The sequence below is a fragment of the Phyllopteryx taeniolatus genome, chromosome 1, assembly GCF_024500385.1.
Source record: "Phyllopteryx taeniolatus isolate TA_2022b chromosome 1, UOR_Ptae_1.2, whole genome shotgun sequence".
NCBI classification, from domain to species: Eukaryota; Metazoa; Chordata; class Actinopteri; order Syngnathiformes; family Syngnathidae; genus Phyllopteryx; species Phyllopteryx taeniolatus.
The window spans coordinates 24,410,587-24,434,251 of NC_084502.1; the positions used below are offsets into that span (position 1 = coordinate 24,410,587).

General features: G+C 44.2%; 1 long non-coding RNA gene across 1 annotated transcript; it reads right to left on the bottom strand.

Annotated features, from left to right (window-relative positions):
• Positions 1 to 2,983: 2,983 nt before the first annotated feature.
• On the bottom strand, positions 2,984 to 23,647 carry LOC133482464 (uncharacterized). The gene is made up of 7 exons (XR_009789798.1): positions 23,576 to 23,647; positions 22,979 to 23,099; positions 20,660 to 20,694; positions 6,258 to 6,321; positions 3,711 to 3,887; positions 3,165 to 3,213; positions 2,984 to 3,097 (listed from the first exon to the last, which is right to left on the bottom strand). It is a non-coding gene; the product is annotated as an uncharacterized LOC133482464 (long non-coding RNA).
• Between the last annotated feature and the right edge of the window lie 18 nt (positions 23,648 to 23,665).

Below are 23,665 nucleotides of genomic sequence, written 5' to 3' on the forward strand. Positions count from 1 at the left end.
CTCCCGAAAACTGTCAAAAAAACAACAACAAAGAATGCATAGTACCAAATCTATTTAAAATTATGATACACACACCCATTATATGTCACACTTAAGATTCGTGTCTTGGAATGTCAATGGCATTCAATTTCAGGAAAAGAGATTTAAGGTTATGGATTATACCACTAAACTTAAAACAGACCTTCTCCTATTACAAGAAACGCACCTTACTAAGTCAGAAGAAAAATGCCTCATTGACTCTAATTTCACTGAGGTTATCTCGGTCTTTTATAACTGTAGACAAAGAGGAGTCTCAATACTAGTCCGTAAAAGACTACTTTTTACAATAAATAGTACAGTAGTATATCCAGAAGGCAGATATATAATTATACATGCTACAATATTTAACCAGCTTTATACAATTTTACGCTCCAACTAAAGATTATCCAGCCTTTTTTCACATGCTCTTTTCACACTTGTTAAACTTGTCAGCCACTTCTACAATTGTTATGGGAGGTGATTTTAACCTTACGCGAAAATCCCTAATAGATCACTCAAATCTCAAAAATAGTAATCAGACACAATGCTCCAATATACTAGAGCAGTATTGGATGACTTTGGTCTCGTTGACATGGAGGCTGACAAACCGTACAAAAAGAGAATACACATTTTTCTCGTCAGTTCACCGCTCTTTCTCAAGAATAGATTTCTTTCTTTCAAACAATTCGGAAGCTCAAAGAATTACTCCCAAAATACATCCAATCATCATCAGCGACCACGCACCGATTTCTCTCAATCTAAAAATATAATCAAATTTGGGACCCCTACCAACATGGCGCTTCAACACGTCCCTATAGAAGGACCCAGATTTTGATTCTTTCGTGAGGAAGGAATGGGATGAGTTTCTGAAATTCAACGACTCCCCAACCATATCCCCATCTCTGTTGTGGCAAACCGGGAAAACTGTTTTGAGAGGTCAAATCAAATCATGTTCTTCATATAAGAAAAAACAAGAACAAAAATTGGAAAATGGAATTGAGGAAAAAATTAAACACCTCACAGAAAAATATGCAATTAATCCTATAGATACGCTTAGAAACCAACTTCAAAAGCCAAAACATCAGTTATACGTTATCTTAACAAAAATAACTGATTTTCTACAACAACAGTTAAGATACACTAACTTTGAGTACAATAATAAATCGGGAAAATTAATTGCGAACCAACTTCAGCGCTATAAAGAAAAATCATTAATTACAGCCATTCAAGATTCAAACGGCAACTGTACACAGTCACCGTTAGAAAAAAATGAAATCTTTTACAATTTTTATAGCAGCTTATACGCATCTTCGAACAACCCAGATCAAAAAGAAATTGAAACTTTTATTCTAGATCTAAACATCCCTCAATTAAATACACAAATAAAGACAGCCTTGATGTTCCTTTAACCATCACAGAATTACATAACGCATTAAAAAATATGCAACCGAGACGGGCGCCTGGCCCGGACGGAATCCCTATTGAATTCATTAATCATATTTGGCCAATACTAGCGCCTCTATTTTTCAGAACAGTCAATGAGATAAAGGATAAAGGTAGAATTAGTAGCCATATGAACACAGCTTCAATTAAGTTATTACTAAAGTCAGGTAAAGACCCCACTCTCCCGGCGAATTATGGGCCCTTATCACTGATTAATGTAGATATCAAGATTATCTCGAAAGCCCTCGCAGCGAGACTTGACAAGGTACTTCTGTCAATAATCCACTATGACAAGACAGGCTTCATTAAAGGGAGAAGTTCCACAAATAATGTCAGACGTCTGTTGAATTTAATAAGCATGTCACAGTGTAAAAATCTAAACGCAATCATGATGTCACTTGACGCAGAGAAAGATTTCGATAAAGTTAACTGGGGTTTCCTGTTTGCAGTACTTCGCAAATTTGGCTTTGGAGATTCATTTATACATTGGATAGCAACAGTATACAATTCCCTGAAATCAACAATTCCCACAAATAGGATCACTTCACATAGTTTTACATTACAAAGAGGAACCAGATAAGGATGTCCACTCTCACCAATGCTATTTGCAATATTTATCGAACCTCTTGCTGCCGCTATATATTAGAATGCTAATATTAAAGGTATCCGCTCACTAGTGACATAACACAAAATCAATCTATATGCTGATGATGTTTACTTACAGTAACCCAAGTATTCTCTTCAGGCAGTCTTCAATCTCATTAAAACATTTTCACAAATATCAGACTACTCTATTAACTGGACAAAATCAACAATACTCCCAATAACAGCAAGCTCATGGACTCTTGCAGATCAAATCCCAGAGTACCATATTCCTACAGGAAACATTAAGTACTTAGGTATCAATATTTCGTCAAAACTCACAGAGCTAACCAATCTAAATTACACACCACTTCTGGAAAAAAATCATTACTGGGAAGAATAGCTACAATAAAAATGAAAACCTTAACCTCAAATAAATTATTTATTTTCAATGATTCCATTTGAGACCACATTTAAATGGTTTTGAACCTTAGATTCTGCTGTTATAAATTTTTATTCAAAAAAGACTAATAGGATCAGTCTATCCACTCTTCAGAAAAGTAAACAGGAGGAAAGCCTAAATGCTCCCAACTTTAAACACTATTATTTAGCTAACCAATTACAATACCTCATCAAATGGTTGCACCACAGTGAGGAGTGTGATTCTTGGCTAGAATTGGAACAAACAGACTGCAACAACATTCAACTACCGAAACTCCCATTTATTTCTACTAGTCTTAAACATCATAAATGTTTCAAGAATCAAATAATCGCATCCACCTTAACGGCTCGGTGGCAAAGTTTAGAATCGACAGGATCTCAATTATTACCCCTTCATTTTAGTACATGGGAACAACATGGAATTAACCACCTACAACAACTATTTAACAATAATGTTTTTAGGACACGTGATGAACTGTTCCAAGAATTCCAAATAACAGCCGGAAACTTTCTTCAATACAATAAATTAAAAGCAGCAATTAAAAAAAGAATACCAACACTTCAGAGCACCCTTGAACTGCCGGAGTTTGTCAAGCATATAATGAAGCTTCTCCTGCAAAGTAAAAGAAATCTCACAAAAGTTTATAAATTAATTTCATGTACTAAATCAATGCACTTACCAATCACCAAATGGGAAGATGACCTCTCCATGTCTGGTGACCGTAGCTACTGGATACAGATTTGTAACAATACGTTTAGAATGACAAAAAACACAAATCTACAGCTTATACAATATAAAGTGCTTCATAGAACACACTTTACGCAATGCACAATAAATAAAATGGGCTTCTCTCCATCTAATATATGCATGCAATGCACCAAAAATACCCCAGACACCTATTTTCATGCTATATGGGAATGTACACCAATTCAATGCTTTTGGTCTTCGGTTATACAAAAACTCTTGTATATTTTAAACTGCAGGATTCCACTTTCCCCAAGATTGTGCATACTTGGCGACTTAAGCATAATTGACATCCCTAATAAATATTCACAATCATTACTTGTCGCTTTACTACCGCTAAGAAAACAATTCTATTAAACTGGAAAAACAAATAAGCTATTAACATCAATCAGTGGCTAAATCTCATCATAGAATATATTGCGTTAGAAAACATCAGAAGAACAAAAAAATCAATTATACATATATGTAGATAGCTGGTCACCTTTCCTGGGGCCCCCGCTGGTTGGCCGGTTGTCGCGGCGCCTCGGTGGGGCTGGGTGTCCAGTCCGCCAGGCTGCTCTCGGTGGATCCCTGGGCCTGATCCTGCCTCTCGATTGATTGGGTGGGGTCCTCAGCCGGTGCGGTGCGGCCACAGCAATTACAGGACACTTCTGTCAGTCTTTGTAAAACGGTATCAATTCACTTGCATGTATCCGCAGGCACAGACCCCTTACTGCAACAAATAACTCGTGAATATGCAAATCGCATTCATTGACGGTGCGAATGGTCGTCCATGTCTATATGTGCCCTGCGACTGACTGGCGACCACTACAGTGTGTAATCTGCCTTTTGCCCGAAGTCAGGTGGGATAGCATCCCGTGACCCTGAACAGGATAAGCGATATGGTGAATGAATGGAAATGTGTGTGCGTGTGTGTATGTGCGTGTGTGGGTGCGTGCGTATGTATGTATACATATATACATATACATGCACACACATATATATATATATATATATATATATATATATATATACACATCCATCCATTTTCTGAGCCGTTTATCCTCACAAGGGTCGCGGGCCTGCTGGAGCCTATCCCAGCTATCATTGGGCAGGAGGCGTGGTACACCCTGAACTGGTTGCCAGCCAATCACAGGGCACACACAAACAAACAACCAGTCGCACTCACATTCACACCAACAGGCAATTTAGAATCGCCAATTCATGCATGTTTTTGGGATGTGGTAGGAAACCGGAGAAAACCCACGCAGGCACAGGGAGAACATGCAAACTCCACACAGGCGAGGTCGGGGATTGAACCCCGCTCCTCAGAACTGTGAGGCCGACGCTCTAACCAGTCACTCACCGTGCCGTGTACACATATATATATATATATATATATATATATATATATATATATGCTAGGAATGCAGATGACAGTAATTGTCTGCGCTTGGAAGAGAAGAGAACCTCAAGCTCTTGAGTGATCTCAACAAGGTAGGACAGATAGATTGATGAATCACTATGGCTCACAAGTTACCCACTATATCACTCACTCATGAGTAAACCGGCGCCCCCAGAATGCGGTCTGTGTTTCGAACAGACAGACAGATCTGTATGCAGTAGGCTCAAGATCAAACAAAAAATTGAGGGAATGTCTCATAAATGTACTCATCTCTGCATAACACTTTCACAGTGAAACCGCATGCCATGCTATTGAGTCGATGAGTGAAATCCCTTCGGCGAAGTTGCTCTTAGCATTTTAGTTGAATACCATTTTATGGAGGTGTTTCCCTATTTATCATGTGAATAATGTACTTTTAAGTGAAGCAGTATGACCTCTACCCTCATGTCTCATTCTGGCATGTTTTAAACAATAAAAAAATAAATTCAATAATAGCTATTAGCTAGGGTTGGTTGATGGCATTTCCTTTTAAGTATTAAACATGTTTCCTATAGATGAATGGCACATTTGTTGTGTTGACTCATAAATCTTTCATTACCAAGGTGCCATTTAATAGCATTGCAATATTTAGAAGCCATTCAGTATCATATAGAGCCATCATAACCTCAGTATCATATAGAGCCATCATAACCTAACACTGTTCCACAGCATATTAGTGTGTCATGCGAGATCATCAAGTGTGCCCATGACATTATGCAATTTCACTTAATTGCTCTGAAAATTCTTATTTACTTATTATAAACACATGTATCTATCTATGCCAGTGACATATAGTGATCGAAAGAACCATGTAATGCTCTTTCAATATGACCATCACCATCACACATCATTAATATTTTAGTGTATATACTTTTTGTGACACTCTAACATAAAACATTTACCTTGGTTCAATCCGCGATATACGGAAGGTCATATGACCAACCCGGAAAACAGGTTAGTTGACTTCCTGTGTATGCTGCGATAACTAGCGTAACTATGAGTTGATGACATGATTGTTTGAACCCGAACTTGCAAAAATGTTGTTTATGGCTGCTGTCGTTGGACAAAAGTTAAATACATGTACAGTACATCATGTATTTCTACATATAAGCTATGATATATGTAAACACAAACGAAGCCTAAACATTAGCTATTGTCATCTTTTGTAGCTCTTGAAGACATCATGTGTAAAACAAAAGACATTGCAGACGTCTAATATTTCTACACTTTGCTTTGTCCCAGTCTCCTGCCATTGGGTTCCACCAGTTCCCTGAACTGTCAGGAAATGCTTCGACCTGTTTTGCCAAATACGGAGGTTGGTTGCGCATAACCCCTAAAAAGATAGAGAAACACTGATAAAGAGGATTCCATTTCTATTGTTATTTTCTCCATTATTCTGGGCTGTAACATATGGCATGACAAGAAAGGTAGTAAGAAATGTATTCCCACTGTCCAACATCTGTTTGAAGTGACCTTTATGAGTAACTTTGATGTAGAGTACCAGGTAACACATTGCAATGAAAGTTAGCCATGGCTGTTAGATATCGCATGTGTTTTATGAGAAAACATTTTTATTGCGAAAAACCAGGGGATCTACAGACTTACCCCTGAAGTGATGTTGTGCTTCTCGAGGTAGGGAGCGCAGAAACAATAAACAGCAGGCATAAGCCTGTTGAAATGAAGAGGGTGATGAGTGAGTCCCACGTACATGACATGATGGTAAGAAACTGTGAAGAAGTGCATTTGGCCTGTAGTGTAGCCGTGGAAGTCACACTACCTCTCATGTCATGTTATAGTGGTGGCATACACAACTAGGGTGGAATGGCCCTGACCCAAAGCTTCTGGTTTTGATCCCTTGAACAACCCACAGTCAGAGGCACTGTAGTGTGTGTGTGTGTGTGTGTGTGTGTGTGTGTGCATGGGGTGGGGTGATGACAGTTCGAAGAGCCTCTGACTGACATGTGGCCTAAAGTATTTCATTTTGCGGCATTTTTTTCATGGCGCCTCAAATGCCTGGTGGCAGTCCTGCCCTCCATTTCTCCTGCTCAGCTACTTTCCTACCATGACAATATATTGAATTAATCATTGATTGACTGATTGGTTGATTAATTTAAACATATTAACACATAAAAAAGAACTAGAAGAAGAAAAAAGCGGCAATAATATCATTCAGCATAGTTAACATGTTCAAAAAGAGGAGGACTAAGTAAAAAGCTTATCTATTCTGACCCTTTAAGCCAGACATGCCCAAAGTCCGGCCCCTGGGCCAAATCCGGCCCGTGTTCATATTTCCACTGGCCCGAAGCCTCTGTCATAAAACCAATAATATGTGGCACGGCAGTACAAAATACACACGCAATTTTATATTTCATCACATGATGGCAGTAAACTTGTGGCTGAACTCTCGCGGGGCCGTTTTACGCATTATCTGTTTTTTGCCCATTTCTAAAATGGCAACTGGAAGTAAGAAAAGGAAAGTTGATAGCGAGGGCCGACGTTTTCAGGACAAATGGAAGTCTGAATATTTTTTCACTGAGTTTAGAAACAACTGCGTCTGCCTAATTTGCCAAGAGACTGTGGCTGTGTTCAAGGAGTTCAATATAAAGAGGCACTACCAGACGGAACATGCTAATTACGACAAGCTAACTGGGAACGAACGCAGTGAAAAATTGAAGCAACTGGAAGCTGGTTTAACGGCACAGCAACACTTTTTCACAAGAGCCAGTGAGTCGAATGAAAATACAAAGGCAAGCTATGAGGTGGCAACGGTGATTGCCAAGCACTGCAAACCTTTTACTGAGGGTGAATTTATTAAAGACTGTGTGATGAAAATGGTGGAGAACATTTTTCCTGAGAAAAAGCAACAGTTCGCCAATGTTTTCCTGGCTCGTAGCACTGTGTCACGATGGATCGAAGAAGTTTCTTCTGATATTAAGAGACAGTTGGACGCAAAAGGAGTGGAGTTTGAATTTTTTTCGTTAGCCTGTGACGAAAGCACGGATGCATCCGACAGCGCTCAGTTAATTATTTTTTTTAGAGGAGTGGACAGTGAAATGAACGTGCATGAAGAGCTACTTGACCTCCAGAGCCTTAAGGACCAAACAAGAGGGAAAGATTTATTTGCTTCTGTTTGTTCCGCCGTAGATGAAAATTACAGTGGAATAAAATCACGGGGATTATTACGGATGGCGCACCTGCCATGGTTGGCGAGCACAGTGGATTATCAACCCTAGCGTGTAACAAAGTAAGCGAAGAAGGAGGTAAAGCTATAAAACTCCATTGTATTATTCACCAACAAGTTCTATGTGTTCCCATGGGCTCACCACCTGTGGGAGGGGCCATAGGGGTCGGGTGCAGTGTGAGCTGGGCGGTGGCCGAAGGCGGGGACCTTGGCGATCCGATCCCCGGCTACAGAAGCTGGCTCTAGGGACGTGGAATGTCACCTCTCTGGCAGGGAAGGAGCCCGAGCTGGTGTGTGAGGTCGAGAAGTTCCGACTCGATATAGTCGGACTCGCCTCCACACACACCTGGGGCTCTGGTACCAGTCCTCTCGAGAGGGGTTGGACTCTCTTCCACTCTGCCCATGGTGAGAGGCGCCGAGCAGGTGTGGGTATACTTATTGCCCCCCGGCTCGGCGCCTGTACGTTGGGGTTCACCCCGGTGGAGGAGAGGGTAGGCTCCCACCGCCTTCGGGTGGGGGGACGGGTCCTGACTGTTGTTTGTGCCTATGCACCAAACAGCAGTTCAGAGTACCCACCCTTTTTGGAGTCCTTGGAGGGGGTGCTGGAGAGCGCTCCCGCTGGGGACTCCATTGTTCTGTTGGGGGACTTCAATGCTCACGTGGGCAATGACAGTGAGACCTGGAAGGGCGCGATTGGGAGGAACGGCCCCCCCCGATCAGAACCCAAGCGGTGTTCTGTTATTGGACTTCTGTGCTCGTCACGGATTGTCCATAACGAACACCATGTTCAAGCATAAGGGTGTCCACACGTGCACTTGGCACCAGGACACCCTAGGTCGCAGTTCGATGATCGACTTTGTGGTCGTGTCATCGGACTTGCGGCCGCATGTCTTGGACACTCGGGTGAAGAGAGGGGCGGAGCTGTCAACTGATCACCACCTGGTGGTGAGTTGGCTCCGATGGTGGGGGAAGATGCCGGTCCGACGTGGCAGGCCCAAACGTATTGTGAGGGTCTGCTGGGAACGTCTGGCAGAATCCCCTGTCAGAAGGAGTTTCAACTCCCACCTCCGACAGAACTTTGCTCATGTTCCGGGGGAGGCGGGGGACATCGAGTCCGAGTGGACCATGTTCCGCGCCTCCATTGCTGAGGCGGCCGACCGGAGCTGTGGCCGTAAGGTGGTCGGTGCCTGTCGTGGCGGCAATCCCCGAACCCGTTGGTGGACACCAACGGTGAGGGATGCCGTCAAGCTGAAGAAGGAGTCCTATCGGGCCTTTTTGGCCTGTGGGACTCCTGAGGCAGCTGATGGGTACCGGCTGGCCAAGCGGAATGCAGCTCTGGTGGTCGCTGAAGCAAAAACCCGGGCATGGGAGGAGTTCGGTGAGGCCATGGAGAAAGACTTCCGGACGGCTTCGAGGAAATTCTGGTCCACCATCCGACGTCTCAGGAGAGGAAAGCAGTGCACCACCAACACTGTGTATAGTGGGGATGGGGCGCTGCTGACCTCGACTCGGGACGTTGTGAGTCGGTGGGGAGAATACTTCGAAGACCTCCTCAATTCCACCGACACGCATTCCCATGGGGAAGCAGAGTGTGGGTTCTCTGAGGCGGGCTCTCCTATCTCTGGGTTTGAGGTCACCGAGGTAGTTAAAAAGCTCCTCGGTGGCAGGGCCCCGGGGGTGGATGAGATTCGCCCGGAGTTCCTAAAGGCTCTGGATGTTGTGGGGCTGTCCTGGTTGACACGCCTCTGCAACATCGCGTGGACATCGGGGACAGTGCCTCTGGATTGGCAGACTGGGGTGGTGGTCCCCCTTTTTAAGAAGGGGGACCGGAGGGTGTGTTCCAACTACAGGGGGATCACACTGCTCAGCCTCCCTGGTAAGGTCTATTCAGGGGTGCTGGAGAGGAGGGTCCGTCGGGAAGTCGAATCTCAGATTCAGGAGGAGCAGTGTGGTTTTCGTCCTGGCCGTGGAACAGTGGACCAGCTCTACACCCTCGGCAGGGTCCTCGAGGGTGCATGGGAGTTCGCCCAACCAGTCTACATGTGTTTTGTGGACTTGGAGAAGGCGTTCGACCGTGTCCCTCGGGGAGTCCTGTGGAGAGTGCTTCGGGAGTATGGGGTACCGAACCCCCTGATACGGGCTGTTCGGTCCCTGTACGACCGGAGTCAGAGTTTGGTCCGCATATCCGGCAGTAAGTCGGACTCGTTCCCGGTGAGGGTTGGACTCCGCCAAGGCTGCCCTTTGTCGCCGATTCTGTTCATAACTTTTATGGACAGAATTTCTAGGCGCAGCCGAGGCGTAGAGGGGGTCCGGTTTGGTGGCCTCAGTATTGCATCTCTGCTTTTTGCAGATGATGTGGTTCTGTTGGCTTCATCAAGCCGTGACCTCCAACTCTCATTGGAGCAGTTCGCAGCCGAGTGTGAAGCGGCTGGGATGAGAATCAGCACCTCCAAATCTGAGACCATGGTCCTCAGTCGGGAAAGGGTGGCATGCCATCTCCAGGTCGGGGATGAGATCCTGCCCCAAGTGGAGGAATTCAAGTATCTTGGGGTCTTGTTCACGAGTGAGGGAAGAATGGAACGGGAGATCGACAGGCGGATCGGTGCAGCGTCTGCAGTGATGCGGACTTTGTATCGGTCCGTTGTGGTAAAGAAAGAGCTAAGCCGAAAGGCGAAGCTCTCAATTTACCGGTCGATCTTCGTTCCTACCCTCACCTATGGTCATGAGCTGTGGGTCGTGACCGAAAGAACAAGATCCCGGATACAAGCGGCCGAAATGAGTTTCCTCCGCAGGGTGTCCGGGCTCTCCCTTAGAGATAGGGTGAGAAGCTTGGTCATCCGGGAGGATCTCAGAGTAGAGCCGCTACTCCTCCGCATTGAGAGGAGCCAGATGAGGTGGCTGGGGCATCTGATTCGGATGCCTCCCGGACGCCTCCCTGGTGAGGTGTTCCGGGCATGTCCCACCGGGAGGAGACCCCGGGGACGACCCAGGACGCGCTGGAGAGACTACATCCTTCGGCTGGCCTGGGAACGCCTCGGGATCCCCCCGGAAGAGCTGGATGAAGTGGCTGGGGAGAGGGTAGTCTGGGCGTCCCTGCTGAAGCTACTGCCCCCGCGACCCGACCCGGATAAGCGGTAGAGAATGGATGGATGGATGGATGGATGGAAGTTCTATGTGCCAAACATCTGAAATATGATCACGTTATGAAACCGGTGATAAAGGCTATTATATTCGCTCCAAAGCCCTGTGCCACCGCCAGTTTCAACAATTTCTACTGGATATCCACGCTGAATACGGAGATGTTGTGTATCACACTGACGTAAGATGGCTCAGTCGGGGGTCTGCACTGGAGCGTTTCTACTCACTCAAAGAGGAAATTGGACAATTCTTGGCAAAAAAGGGACAACCGATGCCAGAACTAACCGATCCTGTTTGGCTGTCTGATTTTGGATTTTTAGTTGACATAACCCGACATATGAAAGCCCTGAACACGAGCCTACAGGAGCAAAATGCATTGATAAGCCAACTGTATTCACATATTAAAGCCTTTCGGACCAAGCTGCTACTTTTCCAAACCCACCTGTCACAAACGCAGCCCAATACCACACATTTCCAATCTCTGCAAGAAATAATGACCTGTTTTCATGCGCACAATATCAGTGCGCAAATGAGGAGGTATGCCGCAAACATCTAATCTCTGACTGAGGAGCTTCAACAGCGTTTCAGGGATTTTGCAACTATTGAAAAGGAGATCACGCTTTTTTCTTCTCCCGTTTCCGTGGATCTCAGTGACGTTCCAGCCCACCTGCAGTTGGAGCTCATTGAGCTGCAGTGTGACACGGAGTGTCGCAGCCGGTACCAACAACTCCCTCTTGTCAACTTTTACCAGCAGCTGGATAAAGACAGGTTCCAAGAGATTCGTACATTTGCTAAGAAAATGTTGAGCTTGTTTGGCTCGACATACTTGTGTGAGAAGACATTCTCAGTCATGAACATGAATAAGAACTGCGTGAGGACAAGACTAAGTGACTCCCACCTGCGGGACATCTTGCGCATTAAAACCACCGCTTTTGAGCCAGACCTGCCCCATTTACTGCAGTCGAGATCTCAGTATCACCCTTCACATTAATGCAAACATGTTGTTTGTTGATTCTGATGAATAAAGTTTGAGTCAAATTTCATAAAAATACTTTATTTTGCATTTCATTAATTTTTATTTTAACCTTCATTTTTCCAGGTCAGGCAGTTATCAGATCTACCTAGCAGCAGACAGCATAGTAAAACAAAGTAAAATAAAAATACATACAAAAAAGCATTCCCCTCGTCGGTAGCATGTAAAATTAATGCTGGCCCGCATGACAATTTTTTTACGTCAATGTGGCCCCTGAGCCAAAAAGTTTGGGCACCCCTAATCAAAAGAATTCCACACCGGATCGGTCGTGGCCCGGGTTAATAACGTCCGACCCCGGCATCGTTAACCTGCAGGGCGCCGGTGGAAATTCAGCTACTGTGGATCGAAGAAAAAGGACAGGTGGAAAGCGGGTTCTTAGGCAGAAAGAGAAGAGGAAAGCACAGAGCCTAGAATTGAATGTGGGGACTTTGAATGTTGGGACTATGACAGGAAAATATCAGGACTTGGTTGACATGATGATTGGGAGAAAGGTTAATATATTGTATGTCCAGGAGACCAGGTGGAAAGGCAGTAAGGCTAGAAGTTTATTTTACCATGGTGTAGATGGGAAGAGAAATGGAGTAGGGATTATTTTAAAAGAAGTTTTAGCTAAGAATGTCTTGGAGGTGAAAAGAGTATCAAATCGAGTGATGAGGCTGAAACTTGTAATTGAGGGTGTTATGTATAATGTGATTAGCAGCTATGCCCCACAGGTAGGATGTGACCTAGAAGTGAAAGAGAAATTCTGGAAGGAGCTAGACAAAGTCGTTCTGTGTATCCCAGACAGAGAGAGAGTCGTGATTGGTGCAGATTGTCACGGGCATGTCTCGCATCCTGTTCGTGGATGGTCAACGCAGGAGGGGGAGTCAGAGGTGTGATGGTGGTTGGTGGTAAGGCTGGGTGGGTGTGGGGTGTGAAAGTGTCCTTTTCAAATCTGCAGTAGAAGGTGTTCAAGTGGTCAACTCCTTTATTGTTCTCTGCTTGGGGGGATGGTCGCTTGTAGTTGGTTAGCGATTGTAATTTAGAGTCTTCAATCAACCTACCATGCATGTTTTTGGGATGTGGGAGGAAACCGGAGTTCCCGGAGAAAAAACACACGGGCACGGGGAGAACATGCAAATGCCACACAGGCGGGGCCGGGATCTGAACCCTTGTCCTCAGAACTGTGAGGCAGATGTGCTAACCAGTCGTCCACCGTGCTGCTTGTTAATGAACGTGCAAAATTAATTTGTTTGTACACACACATCTACAAAGAAACTGATGTGTAAAATAAAAAATGTGTACACTCTGTTTGTACGATTTTGTGGGTTCCATATGTCGATGAGTCTGAACTCGTCCATATACTGCTCTAATATATTGGCGCAATGTGGCTGGTTGCTATTTTTGGAATTTGAGCAATCTCTGGAGGAATTAAGAGTAAAGGCTTCTTCACACTCGCACGGACGGTGACCACGCTGACGTCACTGCAGCTGTCCCTCGCGTAGTTTGCCTTTATACTCGAGCACAACCCACGTGCTCTGTTTTGAAAGTGTGCTGCAGTTCTCTTCCAAGTCGGGGGTGTCACTATGGCTGGTATTGGATAGGACACCACAGGGTGGAGTTTCCTCTGCATTTTTTTGGGCCGTTTCCGGTAGGCCTTTTTACTTTCCTTTCAGTAACAAGGAACAAAGGAACAACAATGGCGACGGCGACAGAACAAATGGACCTAGATGACCAGATGATACGTTTAATTATGCTGCAAAATCCATCACGAAGGCTGCGACGTAGATGGTATGTAGAACCAAGGGGCACGCTGGTACGTCATCACAGCATGTGACTAAAATGGACCAATCACGAGAGATGATCTCCGGAGCGGTCGACGCGCGGCAACTATTTTTGTCGGGTGCGCGGCAAGCGACGCAGCGGCGTGGGCCAATTCGTCAGTCACGTGATGCAATGCGGGCGTTGTCGGGCCGCGCGGCCGCGGGAGTATAAAGAGGCCTTAAGGTTTGAAGTCGCGTACCATGATAATTGTGGAATTGGCTGTCAGGTTAATCAACTGTGAAAATAGCGTCTGGAAAAAGACTGTGACATTTTTATTCGGACCGTATATATTGATAATTGTGTATAGTTTGGTGAATATTGTTGCGCGTATAATTATGTGTCAGCCTTTTGGGTCTTCTTCTGTAATATTTATTATAAAAGTAGTCTTTTCTGAACTAATATTTTGACTCCTCTTTGTCTGCTACTATAAAAAGCCCAGATAAACTGAGTGAAATTTGACTCAATGAGGTATTTTTCATTGGGGGAGTCATGTGGGGGGTGCTTCGGGAGTATGTGGTACCGAACCTCCTGATACGGGCTGTTCGGTCCCTGTACGACCAGTCAGAGTTTGGTCCGCATTGCCGGCAGTAAGTCGGACTCGTGTCCGGTGAGGGTTGGACTCCGCCAAGGCTGCCCTTTGTCACCGATTCTGTTCATAAGTTTTATGGACAGAATTTCTCGCCGCAGCCAAGGCGTAGAGGGGGTCCGGTTTGGTGGCCTCAGTATTGCATCTCTACATCTTGCAGATTATGTGGTTCTGTTGGCTTCATCAAGCCGTGATCTCCAACTCTCACTGGAGCGGTTCGCACCCGAGTGTGAAGCGGCTGGGATGAAAATCAGCACCTCCAAATCTGAGACCATGGTCCTCAGTCGGAAAAGGGTGGTGTGCCCTCTCCAGGTTGGGGAAGAGATCCTGCCCCAAGTGAAGGAGTTCAAGTATCTTGGGGTCTTGTTTATGAGTGAGGGAAGAATGGAACGGAAGATCGACAGGCGGATAGGGGCAGCGTCTGCAGTGATGCAGACTTTGTATCTCTCCGTTGTGTTGAAGGAGCTAAGCCAAAAGGCGAATTTACCGGTCAATATATGTTCCTACCCTCACTTATGGGCACGAGCTGTGGGTCGGATGCCTCCCGGACGCCTCCCTGGTGAGGTGTTACGGGCACGTCCCACCGGAAGGAGACCCCGGGGACGACCCAGGACACGCTGGAGAGACTATGCCTCCCAGCTGACCTCGGAACGCCTCGGGATCCCCCCGGAAGAGTTGGATGAAGTGGCTGGAGAGAGGGAAGTCTGGGCGTCCCTGCTAAAGCTACTGCCCCTGTGACCTGACCACGGAGAAGTGCAAGACAATGGATGGATGGAGGTATTTTCCTTCTTATTTGATTAGATGTGTTTCTTGTATTAGGAAAAGACCTGCTTTAAATTTTGTGATATAATCCATAACCTGCATGCCAAAGTAGCATCTGCCCCACTTGCACACTGACTGAGGAGTATCTGCAACATTTGCACAATCAACATTGCCTACTAGTCACTTTAAACTGCATACACTCCTTGAAGTCTCGGCGCCCTTTGCACAAGGGTCATTGCACCGGACTATTGCTATATTAGTCATTCAAACTGCTGTAAGTGCTAGAGGACTCTGCATCTTTTTGCACAATTGTCAAAAAAATAAATAAATAAATTGTACCGGCATTACCAGATAACTACCAACCCTTTATTGCTCCGTGACTGTTTTTCTCAATGTCTTTATTTCTCAAAAGTGTTCTCTGTCAATTGACTGTTGTCGTACTAGAGCGGCTCCAACTACCGGAGACAAATTCCTTGTGTGTTATTTGGACATACTTGGCAAATAAAGATGATACTGATTCTGACCATAAGTCTCTTTGCCTGTGATCGAATGCCATTGACATTCCACAATACAAAAGTTAAGTGTGACATATAATGGGTGCGTGTACATTAATTTTGAATAAATTGGGTACTACCTGTATTTATTCTTTGTTGTTGCTTTTTTGACTGCAGCAAATTTTATGGTACCACTTGTCATTTATCGTACCCCAGCTCACGAGGGACGTGGAGTCTTGCCAAGTACATGTAGAATGAAAGGTGTCGTACAGTCTGAATGTGTCGGCAGTCAAACAAAGGGTTGATCAGTCAATCAATCAACCTCATTCCTGTGGTCAGCACTGTTAGCGTATAAACCAGCAAATTATGAGATGTTAAATGTAGTGTTTTCCGTGAAAAAAAGAATGAAGATTTCGGTTTAGTGAAACAGGAATTTAACCTTGAAGCTATGAGAACACTGGTGAAATGTTTGAAAGAGACAAGCTGATAAATTCAGCTGGATCAGGAGAAATGTGGCGAGTGAGAATTTGAGACCTAATATGATCCAGATTCTTTGAGCGACTTCTGCAGAACTGAGTGCCAAACCAAACTGACCCTTTTTTGGTCCCTCAATTTATCATTAGGACTTTGACAATAATAAAATAAATAAATAAATAAATACAAAGTAAAAATAATCACGATAAACAAAAAATTGAAAAAGTAAATGTCGATGTGGTTTCTAAACCATTGCACCTTGACAGTGGGATTTGTGCTACTGAGATGATGGGAGGACCTGGGATATGACCCATATCACTTCATGTGGCGATAACACAATAAATAAAAGAGACTTTGAAGCTTCTGTGATTTCATTTCCTGTGTGCTTGAACATCATTATGTTTATAAGATTAGTTTCGGACGCTATCTGGGCTTCCTTAGCCATCACAGTGAAAAAACTCCTAACCAGTCTGCAGTGCAAAGAAGGTTGGGGAACACTGCTCTACTGTATTATTTATTGTAAAAAGTGTTCTTTTCTGAACTAATATTTAGACTCCTCTTTGTCTGCTGTTATAAAAAGCCCACATAACCTGAGTGAAATTTGACTCAATGAGGTGTTTTCCCTTGGGGAAAAACATGGTGATGGGTAGTTGTCTTTGTTTTTTCTTTTGCTTCAAAATTCCCCTGTACAAGGACATAACCCGGTCTCGTATTACACGGAGTTACCACAATGTTTCACTTCCTTATTGAAGCAGTTTTGCGGATGTTTGCTTCCTCTTTCTAGATGTACAGCACTGTAGATTCATTCACGCCATAATGACGTGCCACAGATGCATAACTTCTGCCCTCTAAAACTTTCACTTTTTCGCTGCTGGTCATCATCTTCTTCTTCCTCTTGGGCGCCCCGGAGGAAGCTTTCGCAGGGGCACAGCGCTTTGGCGGCATTGTAAGTGCTTAACTAATCAAAAAAAGTTAGCGCTTAAACAAAAAAAGTTATCACGAACAGAACACTAAGATGCAGTATGCGAGACAGTCAACAGCGTAGACGAGACTGGCGAGACACAACAAGGGAAGATGCTGGGTGAGGCTGCGATGATGCCCAGCCAATCAGCTCACGGGATAAATCCACTCCTGCTCTCATTGGTCGATGTCGCGCCAGGAACCAATCACACGCCTTGTATGAGTGCCCGTACAGTACAGGCATGTACAGGTATGTACAATGCCTCTGAGTCAACTCATCTCTTTGTTTGGCATGCAGGGAAACCTTCTCTCGTGCGCATCAACGTGAAACAACGCGTCTTTCCGCAATATGGCTGCCGATATGGCTGTATTTTTTTATTTTATTTTATGAATATTTTGGAAAAACCCGCGAAGCACTGAAGCCGCAAAACGTGAAGCACGAAGTGGCGAGGGAACACTGTAAACCCAAAACAAGAAACAAGACATGACTGGTGAAATAACTGAACGACACAACTGGCAACTATGACATGACACAGACAGTGACAATGACACCTGACAATGACATACTGCAAAGACACCTGACAACGACAATGAACCGACAAGAACTGAAAGAAAGCAGGCAATTAAATACAAAAAGATTGACGAGACAACGAGGAACACCTGGAGAAGACACGAGTGGCTGGAGAGAGCTGATTGGTCGACACAAGGTAGAAGGTTGACGAGAACAGGTGGACACAACAACCAAATGAGCACACCACAAACATGAGCCACAGGAAGACATGGAACACAACCCAAACCAAAACACAGAGCATGACAGTATTTATTCTTTGTTGTTGCTTTTTTGATTGTTTGCAGCAAATTTTATGGTACCAGTTGTCATTTATCGTATCACAGCTCACGAGGGATGTGGAGTCTGGCCAAGTACATGTAGAATGAAAGGTGTCGTACAGTCTGAATGGGTCGGCATACAAACAAAGGGTTGATCAGTCAATCAATCAACCTCATTACTGTGGTCAGCACTGTCAGCGTATAAACCAGCAAATTATCCATCCATCCATCCATTTTCTGAGCCGCTTTTCCTCACTAGGGTCGCGGGCGTGCTGGAGCCTATCCCAGCTATCATCGAGCAGGAGCCAGAGTACACCCTGAACTGACAATAATAAAATAAATAAATAAATAAATACAAAGTAAAAATAAAAACCAGAGTGCCCGGAGAAAACCCACGCAGGCACGGGGAGAACATGCAAACACCACACAGGTGGGGCCGGGGATTGAACCCCGGTCCTCAGAACTGCGAGGCCGACGCTCCAACCAGTCGTCCACCGTGCCGCCCGAGCAAATTATAAGATTTTTAAATGTAGTGCTTTCTGTGAAAAAAAAGAATGCCGATATCGGTTTAGTGAAACAGGAATTTAACCTTGAAGGTATGAGAAAAGTGGTGAAATGTTTGAAAGAGACAAGTTGATAAATTCAGCTGGATCAGGAGAAATGTGGCGAGTGAGAATTTGAAGCCTAATACGATCCAGATTCTTTGAGCGACTTCTGCAGAACTGACCCTTGTTTGGCCCCTCGTTTTATCATTAGGACTTTGAAAATAATAACATAAATAAATAAATACAAAGGAAAAATAATCATGATAAACAAAAAAATTAAAAAGTAAATATCGACGTGGTTTCTAACCCATTGCACCTTGACAGTGGAATTTGTGCTACTGAGGTGATGGGAGGACCTGGCATATGACCCACATCACTTCATGTGGCGATAACACAATAAATAAAAGAGACTTTGAAGCTTCTGTGATTTCATTTCCTGTGTGCTTGAACATCCATCCATCCATCCATTTTCTGAGCCGCTTCTCCTCACTAGGGTCGCGGGCGTGCTGGAGCCTATCCCAGCTGTCATCGGGCAGGAGGCGGGGTACACCCTGAACTGGTTGCCAGCCAATCGCAGGGCACATCGAAACACTCACAGTCATGCCTACGGGCAATTTAGAGTCTCCAATTAATGCATGTTTTTGGGATGTGGGAGGAAACCGGAGTGCCCGGAGATAACCCACGCAGGCACGGGGAGAACATGCAAACTCCACACAGGCGGGGCCGGGGATTGAACTGTGAGGCTGACGCTCTAACCAGTCGTCCACCGTGCCGCTGCTTGAACATCATTATGTTTATAAGATTAGTTTCGTACACCATGTGGGCTTCCTTAGCCATCACAGTGAACACACACACTTGTTAGTGAAACACATTGGAGCATGGGGCAGCTGAAGCACCCGGGAGCAGTTATGTTATGTGTGTACTCGCCAGTAAAACTCTATTCTCAATGTGTAAATCAAAAAGTAACAACAATCAAAAACACTTTAATAGAAAAATAACAAAAATAGTGTAGCGGCAGTGAAGCCGTCCCTTTATTTGCATTTTGTACATTTTCTGCACCTACACTGTGCATTGCTTGACAAACAATGACCTCTCAGTCATTTTTCTAAATATGTTAGAAAAGAGGTGGTCTGTGTACTTGGTCAAGTATTTATTTATTGCTCAGTGACTGTCAATGTCTTTATGTCTCAAAAGTGTTCTCTGTCAATTGACTGTCTGTTGTTGTACTAGAGCGGCTCCAACTACCGGAAACAAATTCCTTGTGTTTTGAACATACTTGGCAAATAAAGATGATTCTGATTTTTGGCCACAGGGGCTGCTGTTTATTTAAGTCACCAGCAACAAATTACTACTTTTCAAGAGACATTATCGTCTCAATAGCAACTATTGTTGTTAGAAGAAGTAATTGTAATCTAATTACTTTCCAAGGCACATTAATGTGTTACATTGCTGGTTACTCAAAATGACGGCAATTTTGGAGTACCCCATTACTTTGTAACGCATTACTGGCATCACTGTTTTTCTGACTACTTTGTCAGAATCTACTGTAAGGTGTTCAAAAATTCAAGACCATTATAGATTCCTTGGTTTAAACACGTTAGGGTGGGTTCATTTGAGCAATTGTGATAGGTCTTCTTGCTGCTAAAAGCTTCTGCCATTGTTCTCAATTACTGTGGCCACTTTGGACAGTAGCCAAATCATACATCAACCTGATTTTTAAAGCCTAAACCAAGCTAAACCTTGGCCTGTTGTGTTTATTTATAGCAGTCTAAAGTGAGTATGATTGTTTCATTCCTGGTGGGTGGTTGAGACAAAAAGGTGCAGAATTTATTTAGCTTTTCACAGGACTCAGACTGCAAGCGTAAGCTCTTCTTACACCATGGCAATGAGGCATTTAAAACAATAAATGTAGATGCTATGTACAACCCCAATTCCAATGAAGTTGGGACGTTGTGTTAAACAAATAAAAACAGAATTCAATGATTTGCAAATCATGTTCAACCTATATTTAATTGAATACACTACAAAGATATTTAATGTTCAAACTGATAAACCTTATTGTTTTTAGCAAATAATCATTAACTTAGAATTTTATGGCTGCAACAAGTTCCAAAAAAGCTGGGACAGAGTCATGTTTACCACTGTGTTACATCACCTTTTCTTTTAACCTTTTCTTTTCTTTTTACTCTCAGGTGGAACATACCTGCTCCTGAATGCATCAGCGATTGCTTTCTCCAACTGAAAACACAAATGTTTAAATTGTTATCATTTATTTTCAGGCATTGCTTCATTCAAATGTTAGTGCATCTGTTTACCAATGCTGTAATTACTGTAGTATACCCGGCCGGTCAACTTAAAGTACAAGGTTCTTTTATTGTCAATTATTTTATTGTCAATTATTATCTACAATATGCGTAGCACATACAGAGGATTTAAATTATGGTACTTAAGGGCCATAAAATTCTAAGTTAATGATTACTTGCTAAAAACAAAGCAGACTGGGGTGGTGGTCCCCCTTTTTAAGAAGGGGGACCGGAGGGTGTGTTCCAACTACAGGGGGATCACACTCCTCAGCCTCCCTGGTAAGGTCTATTGAGGCGTGCTGGAGAGGAGGGTCCGTCGGGAAGTTGAATCTCAAGATTCAGGAGGAGCAGTGTGGTTTTCGTCCTGGCCGTGGAACAGTGGACAAGCTCTACACCCTTGGCAGGGTCCTCGAGGGTGCATGAGAGTTCGCCCAACCAGTCTACATGTGTTTTGTGGACTTGGAGAAGGCGTTCGACCGTGTCCCTCGGGGGGTCCTGTGGGGAGTGCTTCGGGAGTATGGGGTACCGAACCCCCTGATACGGGCTGTTCGGTCCCTGTACGACCGGAGTCAGAGTTTGGTCCGCATATCCGGCAGCAAGTCGGACTCGTTTCCGGTGAGGGTTGGACTCCGCCAAGGTTGCCCTTTGTCACCGATTCTGTTCATAACTTTTATGGACAGAATTTCTAGGCGCAGCCGAGGCGTAGAGGGGGTCCGGTTTGGTGGCCTCAGTATTGCATCTCTGCTTTTTGCTGATGATGTGGTTCTGTTGGCTTCATCAAGCCGTGAGCTCCAACTCTCACTGGAGCAGTTCGCAGCCGAGTGTGAAGCAGCTGGGATGTGAATCAGCACCTCCAAATCTAAAACCATGGTCCTCAGTCGGAAAAGGGTGGCGTGCCCTCTCCAGGTCGGGGATGAGATCCTGCCCCAAGTGGGGGAGTTCAAGTATCTTGGGGTCTTGTTCACGAGTGAGGGTAGAATGGAACGGGAGATCGATGCAGCGTCTGCAGTGATGCGGACTTTGTATCGATCCGTTGTGGTAAAGAAGGAGCTAAGCCGAAAGGCAAAGCTCTCGATTTACCGGTCGATTTACTGTTTGTTGCCAACCGTTTTTCACACTTGACAGACAATTCAAGATGTTGAGACGCTCGCTGGCTTGCACTTATCCAGAATTCTTTTCGGCCTTTGGACTATTGCTTTAGCATTGTCTGTATCCTTGGAATTTCCAGTTAAACACTGATGGGACAGAGAAAATGAAAGAACATATGATATGGCCTTAGTCTCACCTTTGCAGCTGTAACTTGTGAAGAATTCTAAAAAGGATTTGGAGTGTCTGAGGATTTTTGTTCCCTTATCATTTACAAGAACAATAATCCCCAAGATTTGTGAGCTAAGAGGTTACTTAGCAAGGGCCTGGGTCACAGTTGCTCTACTTTGTAGGAAAATATAGACAAAAATATCATAAGGACCTCAGTATAATAAAGTCCAATTCTTTGCAACAGCAAATTAATAACAATACTCGATTCCTGGAGTGAGTTTGGACTGCATCCAGAAAGTACTGTATGTGAACCCTAATACCGTGCAATATAGAGTAAAAATAGGTACAAATTTACAGTAATAAAATACGTTGGTAAGCAATCCATCAATTTTAGCACTTGTTGTCCTCATTCGGGTCACAGGTGAACTGCTGACTTTGGGCGAGAGGCAGGTTACAGCCTGGACTGGTCTTAAGTCCATCCATCCATCCTCTGTACCGCTTTATCCTCACTAGGGTCGCGGGCGTGCTGGAGCCTATCCCAGCTATCTTCGGGCGAGAGGCGGGGTACACCCTGAACTGGTCGCCAGCCAAACGCAGGGCACATAGAAACAAACAACCATTCACACTCGCATACACACCTACGGCCAATTTAGAGTCTTCAATCAACCTACCACGCATGTTTTTGGGGTGTGGGTGGAAACCGGATTGCCTGGAGAAAACCCACGCAGGCATAGGGAGAACATGCAAACTCCACACAGGCGAGGCTGGGATTTGAACCCCGGTCCTCAGAACTGTGAGGCAGATGTGCTAACCAGTCTGGTCTTAAGTCATATATATATATATATATATATATATATAACCTAACATTCAAGTTGGGGGAGCCAGAGAAAACCCACCCAAGCATGGGGGAGAACATGCCAAGTCCACACAGAAGGGCGTGAGCCGAGATTTGAAACACAAACCTCAGAAGTGTGAGGCTGTCATGCTCCATCCATCCATCCATTTTCTACACAGAATCAAGGGTGAGCTGGAACTTATCCCAGCTGACTGGGCGATAGGTGAGGTATACCCTGGACTGGTCGCCTGTCAATTGCAAGGCACATATTTAAAAACAACAATTATTCACACTGGCATTCAGACATATGGACAATTGAGTCTTCGATGAACCTTACATCCATGTCTTTAGTATATCGAAGAAATACACAGAGAAAATGTTCTCTGTTTATTTATATTTGTATATGAAAATATATTTGTAGGTGATTTTTTTTAAATTTGTATGTACTAATAGGCTGGTATTTAATTACAATATGCAGTTCTGTTATTGTATTTTAACATTTCTCTGTTGATGTGCTGTAAAACTGAGCATCATCATTTTGTCCAAATTTTTAATTAAACTACTTTATGTCGGCTCTAATTCGATTGCGTTGGTTGACGCAATGTCAATGTCAGGCCGGTCGGTGAGTGGAAATCGATGTAATTCATATGACATTGGACTCATATGACATTAAGTGCAGGGTCAATTAAGCTTGTTTTGTAGTGTCATGTCATGTTTGACTCACCAGCCATTTTATAAAATAAAAAACAAAGCTTAATTTGACGCCTAAACGTCGCGAGTTCGAGCTCCTTGTGTCACGTGATGCTTTCAAGTA